This window comes from Dermacentor variabilis, chromosome 9, assembly GCF_050947875.1.
Source record: "Dermacentor variabilis isolate Ectoservices chromosome 9, ASM5094787v1, whole genome shotgun sequence".
NCBI classification, from domain to species: Eukaryota; Metazoa; Arthropoda; class Arachnida; order Ixodida; family Ixodidae; genus Dermacentor; species Dermacentor variabilis.
In genome coordinates, this window is record NC_134576.1 from 36,169,953 (window position 1) to 36,180,147 (window position 10,195).

Here is a 10,195-nt window from a genome sequence, read left to right on the forward strand (position 1 = left end):
ATGGTTTTACACATGTGAATAATAGTGGTCAGGACACAGTACTTGCGGTGTATAGTTGAATTTATACACTGCCAAGACATGGGCTGTATACGTACCAAAAGAAATGTATGTCATTATATTGTTGTGATTATTACTGTTTAGATTTTATTAAACTGTAATAAAATTGTTTCTTGTATCTATTGAGGTATGGCAATTTGTCATGCAACCAAACTGAGGACCTGAACTTGTGCATACAAATAAACAGCTAATTTAAGAGTATACTGCTCATATTCTGCTAAACCAGTTTAACAAATCTTGTACTACAATGCTGGAAAAATGACAGAGCTGACTCGGATGTACAAGAAAAGTTCTGCACTGGCTGAAGGACTGCCCCACACTAGAGTTCGTAATGTTGCGTTTATTGGAGTAGAACAGAAAGTGCACTTCTATTAAAAATGCGACAGTCTGTGCAGAAACATAAGGCAGACGAGCGGATGTGGCACATTTTTTTCAGGGCCCTCCATGCCTACTACTGCATTTCTAGTCTTCCTGTGCTCTGCGTATAAGCCCCTGTTCAGCCAAGGTTTTTACTCCAAGACAGTTGTTCTACTGGGTTCGTAGCAATATTGAAGAAAAAAATTCAATGGTTTTCAAGGCCTTTCGAGGCCCCGACACAGTAACTTCAAGGACCTCGTGCAATGTGTGTAGTAGTTTGGACAGGCAATAACTTGTTCAAGAACACCGTTAACTTTAATGCAAACAAAAGAAAACAAAACAAATCGCATTTCAGTGATTTCAAACATTTGAAAGACTGCTAATTTGCCTTTCACCGCCCACCACTAAACGCACACAAGGAAGCATTTCAAGAAAGCGCTCAAACTTTTTCTGCAATAGCACAATTAACTACTTGGACCTGCAACATTTGCAGTTTTTGAATACTGTTTGGTTTGACAGTGTATGTGATGTCATCTGTTGCCTCAGCTTTTTTCACCATAAAATAAGCAATAGTCATTTCTAATTTCTTTTTATTGTGTCTTTCGCTCTCAATTTACTCTTCACGGCTTCTCTTCGAATGCCTCAACTGTTGAGCTTCCTGCTTCTGCTCCTCCAAGCACATTTGTCGCCGGTTCCATGTGCTTAAAACTGGTATCTGCAGCTCCTTTGTAATTTCAACTTTAAGGATGTCGCTTTCCTTCTATTACCTCCAGAAACAATTTTCTGTGACATGCGAAAGAGTGTCACAGAAGGGAAAAAAAGCGCTTGGCAATGTCTGCTAAGTCTAGCCAAGTGTACAAGTTTAAGGACTTTCCAATACTTCTAAAAATTCAAGGGTTTTCAATGCCTTGAAAAATGGCATTTTAGAAATAAAGGATTTTCAAGGATCGCTACAAACACTGGATTCTAGCACCTAAATAATTTTACAAGCTTATTTTGGCATGGAGTTAGGAAATTCATGCTTTCTAGCTAACGCTGCACTATCTCTGTACAGTGAAGCCACGAGAGCGCAACTATTTTGGAGTAAAGAAAAATACTGAAAGCTTTTAATACCACTCTTCTTTTTTTCTATGGAGCTTCGTAATGCCTAGTTAAGTTTACGAATGTGCCTGGTTTTGGCGGGCGTTTCTTCGACATTTTCTGGAAGAAGCAGATGTCTAGCCCCCGTATTTAGAAATGTATCTTAATACAAAGCTCATGCTTGACATGATATAAACGACGCCTGGTGCGAACGTCCCCCAAGACGCTCACTGCCTTTCTTTTGGTGCGTTCACGACTTGCGTCGTTTAGATCAAGTCAAGCATGGGCTTCAAGTTATGATGCATTTCTGCATATGGGGGTAAGCGTGCACAATTCCGGGCAACGCACTGTGCCATTGACACTGAGAGAAAACGGGGAAAACAGAGTTAACCACTTATGCTCCTAAACTTTCGCGTACCTGTGGTGTGCGTGTATCGTGGAAGAAGAAACAGCGCAAACACAAGGACGAAAAATAGCATCAACCACACCAGCGCTTCGTGGTGTGGCATGTTTTTGCGTCGTCCTTGTGTTGCGCTGTTTCTTCTAAAATGCTCAACCAACTAGCCGGCAAGTCCATCCTGTGCATATATAAATTGAACACACGCATGAGTGTAGATGGTCTTCGAAGCTTTTAGAACGAGCACTGCCACAGGATACGAGCAGTGCACGCGTAACAAGTGGACACATTAGTCATTTAAACATGCGCGCCAATGCATTTGACGCGGCTATCGGCATAAGCAGTCTCCAAATGCTGGAATGCATGCACTTCAAAACGCTAACGATCCGCTGCTAATGCAGGACAACAGCTCACAGCGGACTGAACCAAACTCCAAACTAATGCACTTGAAAAGAACGCCTACACGGCAGCGTGAGGCACGTCGAAATGCCTGGTACTGGCGTCGCAGTTGCTGACCAGTATACGCGCGAATTAAATTCACATACGTGGATGGTTGGCGCAATACTTTGTATCCGCGTATTTTGGAGAACATGGACTGGAGAAGAACTCGATCATGAGCTGAACGGCACATTTGTTATTTTCCTGCGGTGACGACAAGCCGTGAATAGTTCTCACGTTGTCGTCTACGTTGTCTTCCTTCGTTAGTCGTAGCAAGGAATGGAAATGATGCAAACGCACACGTATTCCAGTACACAACAGCACAGCACACTGCAGAGAAACCCCACCTACCGCAGCCGATTCATCAAATACGTTTGGTATATATATAACCTCTAAAGGAACACGACTGGGCGTGGCGGCGCTGTGGTGTAATGGTTATGATGTGTGTTTTGAATTGTACAAATGCGAGTGTACGCGGGTTCGAATTCACATGATGTATAGAGCATTGTGATTCTTGATAAGTATGTGATTCCCTTGACAATTGTATTCTAATTAGATTGTGCGACTCCTGATTGTGAAATTTGCGAAGATATTTGCAGATTAAGTGTTAATTCGCATTTTTTTCTCCTCAGTGGCGTTCGTGACGCATACGCATAGGCGCTTCAGAGCAGTCACGCCTCAAAGTAGGCAGCAAATAGCCAGGAAAAAATGACTTGAAAATCCTGCATAACTTTGCTCACGCCTATTCTGAAGGCCGCTTGGAATCGGGCCTGTGTCTCTGAGGAGCCGCCTACGGAACAGTATATCAGCGGCCCTAATTTGATCTGATTTCCTGCCTGCATGCGTGACCAGGACTTGGCTAAGAGGGTATTGGGAAGAGTACTAGCACTCTGTTTTGAAGGAGTACAAGCACTCTGTTTGGGGGAGTAGAAGTACTCGGTCTGGCGGTGTACTACAACCCTGCGGGGAGAGTATTATCACTCTGCGGAAGAGTACTAGCAATCCCTTGCGGTGGAGTAACAAAACTCTGTCAGGAGGAGTTGACCTACTCTCTCTCAAAGAGGGTCGATCTACTCTCGAAAAGAGAGTGAAATATGGGACAAGCAGCTACTCCCTCAAAGAGAGTGCCCGGCACTCCCTTAGTTTTTAGAGTGAATGAGCTCTGAGAGTAACACCCCTGAAGACCTGCGCGACGTTCTGCGTGACTGCTGTCGCTATACGCGCTAGAGAGACACTCTTTCAAGGCGCCACAACACCTGCAACGGTATTCGAGCTTAGAATTGCGGCACATTCTCACCGCATGGCAAAGCCCTATGTGCGCGTTCCGCACCCCGAAAGTGATGCCACGAGGCTTAACGACACCTTTTAAACATCTCTAAAGTGCATACATGTGTGTGCGAAACTGCGTGCTTTGTTAAGTGCTCATCACTGTATATATCATAGTCAGCACTTGGAGTAGCATGTCAGGCAAACTGTCAGGCTAACATCTCCAGCATATCATTAAAGCTTTGAGCAGAGAATAGTATCTTTGTGCTGTTGTTAAGGTAGAACAGAGAAGGAATAGGCGGAACAAAACAAGTACGTTCAATAGAAAGAGAATGCGGGTATGGAAGGAGATTGTGATGCACAGTGTCAAATATTGCTTCTGGTCAATTTTCGCTCCCGTACTAGCCTAATGATGGGCAAGAAATGTCGAGCAGGATCCTTAGGCCGAACCTCAACGCAGGGACTAAATTCAAGAAAAGACAATATCCTTACTTCGCTCTCAAGAGTCACAAAGGTCGAGATTTCTTTTTTTTCTTTTTGAAAACAAAGTGACGAAGAGTGCGTTCTGCTGGTGGCATGGGCCTGAAAAGATTTGCATGCAAATCGAAGGAGGAAGACTGCAGGAAGCGGAAGCGACTCCTAGGTTCCGGCGCAAGACAGGAAATTCTCACGTCTGAAGCCGGAAGCACAGGTCGTATGTGACTTTGAACTTTTGGTCGAGAATTACCGGGTAGAAAGGCGCCCACAACGGGTGCATGGGAGAATTGCCCCAAAGGGAAAATGTTGGCAGGCGCGCTGGCATGTACGTACGTGCGCTGATTCCTGTCTGGAAGCAGCTCCGAATTGTACGTGACATTCCAGGAAAAAATTGAGCAATGCGAAAATCAAATGAACATGAAAGACGAAACTTTCGTGCCTCTCGCTTTCAAATGTGTATATTTCCAAGAGGTCCTTTGTTTGTTGTTCTTTTTTTCTGCCGGAAGGCATGTTTTTGGCTTTTACCAAGCGCGTTTCGATAAGTAGGTTACTATTTCGTCTCGTTTCGTGCCTCTTCAGTGAACAAAAAAAAAAAAGACGAAACTCAGATAGTTGCATTGGACCAGTATACCTCCGATACAAAAGCTCGAAGTTCGCTACGCCCCAAATAAACCCTAATCTGTCGTCTCTTTGCAGAGGTGACAAGAAGACGATTTGAACGCATCATTTTACTTATTAGGCAGGTGTTCATGTCGCGTTTGTAACATAGAAAAATCCAGTCGAAGTGACACCCACACCAATGCCTCCTTTACTAGATGCCTGCCGCGTCGCTAGTCTGCCCATTGGAGCGGAGGTTCCCGTAGTTCAGGGTAGTCGCCGAGAGATGGCGCTCGCTCCCAACCCACTTCCTGTCGCGGAGGAAGTGACGATTACTAGGCTGGCGCGCGCTCGACCAATGGCATGACGAGGGACCGCGGGTCCAGCCTCCCGGGTCGGAAGAGACGTCGCTAAAATCTCGGAGGCAGGGCTACGTGATTTAGGTTTTCAGCGGCCGCCGCAGCTAGCGTTCATAGCCGACCCGGGTGGAGAGGAAGAAAGAGGAGAGGGGCAGGAACCAGCTTCTCGGCTCACGCGGAAGGCATCTAGTAAAGGAGGCATTGCCTACACACACCACACCCCAAAAGAGAAAAATGTTCAACATAAGAGACTGGAACAGTGTAGATGGTATGCAAAGGCGAAGCGATTAATCCAGTCGGCGCGCTCAATCAGAGGCTTAAATTTTCATAGTTGTATTGCGCAGAGAACGACAGATCAGTCTTCGCTGAACGTTCCTATTGAAGAAAAACTCACTTTAATGTGCAGTATATGCTTGCACAAACATTAGGAAGAATGCCAAGGAAAAGATGACACTGCTTTCTCTTCTGCATGTTTTATTTCCTGCCGGCTGCTACTATCCGTGTGCCTTTTTTTATTCACTGATCAATTATAGAAAGAGGGGCCATAAACATCATCGCGGGGTGTGAATGACATTTGTTGACATCGTCATCACCAGTCCTTAAACGCCACAAGCAAGCACATTCATATACGTAAGGAACAAATGAGAACGATAAAGTACGTTAAATGTGCTTACAATATTAACATACAAAAGCCGCAAAATGAGCAGTGATGCGTAAAACAATTAGAAGCGTTCTTTAAATTATTTTCACCTTAAAGGCTAGAAGGCATTGCATTAAAGGAAACCTTCACATGTTCAACGTTTAGTCAATAGTATGGCGCCTATGAGATGTTTTCATACAGCGATGCCCATTTACCCATTCCAATCGTCAGAAGAGTCGAGAGTACGCATGTAAATACGAGAGGCGTTCATCAAGTTCGTATTATCGCTGCCATAGATGTATAAAAGGCGTACACAATTGCATCAAAATGAGTGTAAGCCTGTCTAGTGTTACCACAATATAAAACTTGTGTACTATATAGTACCGCGCTACACCGCTAGGCCGCCAAATAAAAAAAATGGCAGCACCCATCGGGAAAGTTGAAACACGGGCCGTGATCTTCTCGCTGTACTTGAAGCGACAAGATGCCAAGAAGATTCACACCGAGCTGGTGGCGGTGTGCGGTCACAATGCCTCCAGCTTATGACACTGTTGTCAAATGGCGCAAAGGATTCCAGTGCGGTCAAACAAGCCTGGACGACGAAGAACAGAGTGGCCGCCCATCGATCGATGGTGAACCACAGATTGCTGCGCAATTGCAGACTATCGTGCTCCCTGACTGGCGGATAACTGTGGAAGAATTAGTAGGAAACATGAACGTGACTGCTCGCTCTGTGCACGACATACTTCCCGAGAACCTGCATATGGCAAAAGTTGCCTCGCGCTGGGCACCACGCTTGCTGATGCCAATGCAAAAAGACTTCCTGAAGGAAACAGCCACAAAAAAAAAAAAATGTTGAAGCTCTCCGAGAGCGACTCCGGCGACTTTTTTGACCGCCTGATTTCCATGGATGAGTGTAGGGTGCACAGCTATGACCCAGAAACTAAAATTAAAAGCAAACAATGGAAGCACGTAAGTGTACATGCAATATACGCTTTTGACATGCTAATTTCCTTCTCGTGATTCGGAGCTCTTCAACTATTTCGTCTAGATGAATGCGTTTGACAAACCATACAGGAAGATGACTACTAGGCAGAAACTCTTGCTTGCTCAGCAGGCTTTCGAAAATTGCCTCAGTATTTTGTGTATTAAACTTCAGTCCTACCGTTCAGCCCTGCGTGTTAATGTATTTAATCCTTTGTCGTAAGCAATCTCGAACATTGCTGGACAGGTGAGTGCCATCGTGTGAACTGCAGGTTGCTCAAGTATGCCACGTCAAGTCTCACGCCAAATTGTTCTCCATATAGCGTTTTGAATAGGAGATTCAAGATAGTGTCCCATTGTGTATGCTCTTCTCACTCGCCAGTCTTGAATTTTGCTTGCAGGAAGTTCGGCACCTCTGCAATCCGTTGACATTTCTTAAAGTATTCACTTACATTTCTCCTACTACATTACAAGAAAATGCCCGCGTGATTGGTGGAATTTTTACAGAATCGAACGCATTTTCTCAGTCTGCGAAGGCCACATAGAAGGGTCTCTGATTTCTCGGAATTCTCAATTACCTTGCTGACGAGCCAAATTAGCTCAACAAGGACAACGCTCACTCGACGGGAAGATGAAGGCAAGCGCTACTTAAAATTGTTTATTACCGGGAAGGGTTTTCTATATAGAGAATATTGCCAGGCATGTGCGCAATAAGCAAACAGCATTATCGCAGGAAGAATACGCATACACCAAAGACAAGAAACACAAGAAGCCATATTCTAGGGTAGAGCGATTCACCGATCACTTATACAGCAGCCTATGTGCTTTCTGATGAAATAGGCTTCCACAGAAAGTTTTAAAGTACTGTTATACCGCTCCTGCTTAGAAAGTTAACGCTCCTGCTTAGCCACATGCAAAAAGGCAGCCCACTTATACGTGAAGCTAAACTTCATATGGTGTGAGCATTATTCGCGGAGAACTCATTCTAAGCAAATCGTAGCTACTGCTCTTTTGACCACCTTTAAGTGCACGCAATCCTAGGGAACTCGTTTCTTCAATGCGCGGGGCTGATATGCCAAGCAGGCGTTCCTTTCACTAAAATAACTTTTTAAATCTAAGGACTGCAGGTTCGTGGCGTTAGGTACCTCTTAGGTAAAAACAATAAGGCAGTGACCTTGATTGTTAACAGCTTCAAAAATAATTTCAAGGGACCCAAGGTGATTCTCTGCTTAAAAGCAATAAAAAAAATTTTAAAAAGGCCCTGGAAATGTGTTCGCGTAACGTGGCGCGTAAAACTTTTTAACAGCCTTTCTTGCAAATAGAACTCTGAGTAACATTGGTGAAGGCAGAACTTGCAGCATATATCGGACGATACGTGCGTGCAGATGCTCTTATCCGCTGCAAAAGAATCGTGTTAAACTAACAATTTTGTTCAACTAAAAAAAAACTGCGACCATGCTGCTAAGGTCTTCAAGAAAGCATAGTTAAAGCAGAAACCATCCTTGAAAAGCAGTAGAGGGCCTTGTTCCACTGGTCTGTCATTTGGCCTGTCTATTCGACAAAAAATTTAAAAAAATATAGTAAGAACAAGCTAATAGACACGAGAAAAGCCCAGCCAGTGCTCGGGGTGCACGTGTTACTGACTACTAGTAGATGTTCAGATGGGTGATAAACTTTTCACGAGCAAAGATGAGCGGTGGAAGGCTGCGGCCGCATCGGATTTTTGCAGCAGTGACTCACCGACAGGTCTTACTGTACTCCCTCGCTGAACCGCACGGGCCTTGTGTTGTGCCTTCTTCTGTATACGTCAGTCCTGCAATTGAGATAAAACACTGGTCAATTATTCTCACTTAGCAGTTAAAGAAGTGAATTCAGCCAGGGTCGGCTGGCAAATATTGTTTGGTTTGCGCATTTCCAGTTCCCCTACCTTATGGAGCTTGGATTCATCCTCAGCAACGTTTCTTTCGCCCTCCAAGATGTGCTTGACGCCATCAGGTTGTGTAGTTCAATAACGCGGGTTGGTATATACCGGTTATATTACCATATCTATATGTTTGGCACCCGCCCGGGAAAACAAAAACGCCTACCCTGAAATACGTTATTGCTTGGTTATAAATTGGAACTTTACAGTGCTGTTCACAAACAATTACTTGAAAGTCTAGCTTTGCTCGTTGTTTCTTTTTCAGTGCACGATTTCTTGATAACGAACGTTCAGGGGAGTCGAAGTGGGAGGCCCTGACAATCATGCAATAAATGAGGTCGGCGAGCGCTGCAATCTTCAGACCACCAAGGTTCTCAGCAATGCAGCTAAAAACATAAACGCCGGTGAATGTGTTCAAATGTACCGCTAAACTACAGCACCAATATAGAGTAGATACGCACTACAAGCACTACACAAACAACTGACAAGTACGTAACAAAGACAATAGATAGTAAAATGGAGAAAGTGAAGCTGATGCTGAAAACATTTACACAATATTTAAAGAGCAAGTCGGAAAAATAAAGCCTAGAAGGAATAAAGGCGAGAAGAATGCTCCAAAAATTGACAGCGAACAAAATTATTCACTTCGCCATTTAGCACAATTAAAAGAATATACATAACTGATCACTACGCAATATAATTTATTTCACTTTGGGAATTGATAAACTGCGCGGAACGGATATTGCGAAAGTTAGGCTATTGCACTACAAAAAGAAATAATGCCGTCTTCTTAGCGTTAGTCACATGCGCAGCAGTAATAAATTGCTTTTTGAAGCAACACTAAAAAGATGAAGCCGTTAAAACTTAATATTTCTGAATTTTGACTAACGATGAGAATTAACTTTCATTGTGCTTTCTATGGCTTCTTCGTCTATTTCCTTGCGTAGTGTTAATTAAGCAAAAATCGCGTATCTCGGATTCTCATATTAAGTCTCGTTTGTTTAATGTACACATTAATGCGGTTCCAGCCATCATACGCGAGGAACACATACACAAAGAAAGACCTTTCCAAACGCACCTAAAGTGGCTTACAGCGGAGAAGCCAGAGCCAACTAAATTTGCCCACAATTTACTTTACATTCATATGAATAAAGAAACCTTGCTAGAGGACATTGCGCTTTTTTTTGAAAGGCCATGCTGGTATATCAAGAAAACGCGGTGACGGACTATGCTTTAAATAAAATTTGTCTGCAGAATCTAACAACAAAAAACGATGCCGTACTATAAAGCGTTCCGCTTTTTTTTATTGTAGAAGGGTGCATACAACGTCTATTGCTGCCTACAACAGCTCAGAAAATGGATCGATTACTCTGTATTTGCGCCACATTAAGCAGCACCGAAAGAAAGAAAGCAAACGTATATATTTGAGGATGCTAACAAAACACCGAGCAGAAGGCTAAGAGAAGAAGGATGGCGAGCTAGCAAACTCTGGGTTACACGATAAGCGGAAGCGAGACAACGGAGCTCTGTGGTCGATTCTTCAAGATGTGGACCTTCTCGCCTGAGCGCCGCCAAAGAGAAGGGTGGAACGTCGTCAAATAGGGAGCGTCATGTTTCGTAGG

General features: G+C 43.9%; 1 protein-coding gene across 2 annotated transcripts in view; it reads right to left on the reverse strand.

Moving 5' to 3' along the window:
- LOC142592606 (putative protein kinase C delta type homolog) overlaps positions 1–8,461 on the reverse strand; it is a 556,922-nt gene extending 548,461 nt beyond the window's left edge. The window contains exon 1 of one of the 2 annotated variants that reach the window (XM_075704146.1): positions 8,393–8,461. The gene's annotated coding sequence lies outside the window, so the exon portion shown is untranslated. The remainder of the gene's footprint in view (positions 1–8,392) is intronic. The other variant, XM_075704147.1, reaches the window with a different exon arrangement.
- Between the last annotated feature and the right edge of the window lie 1,734 nt (positions 8,462–10,195).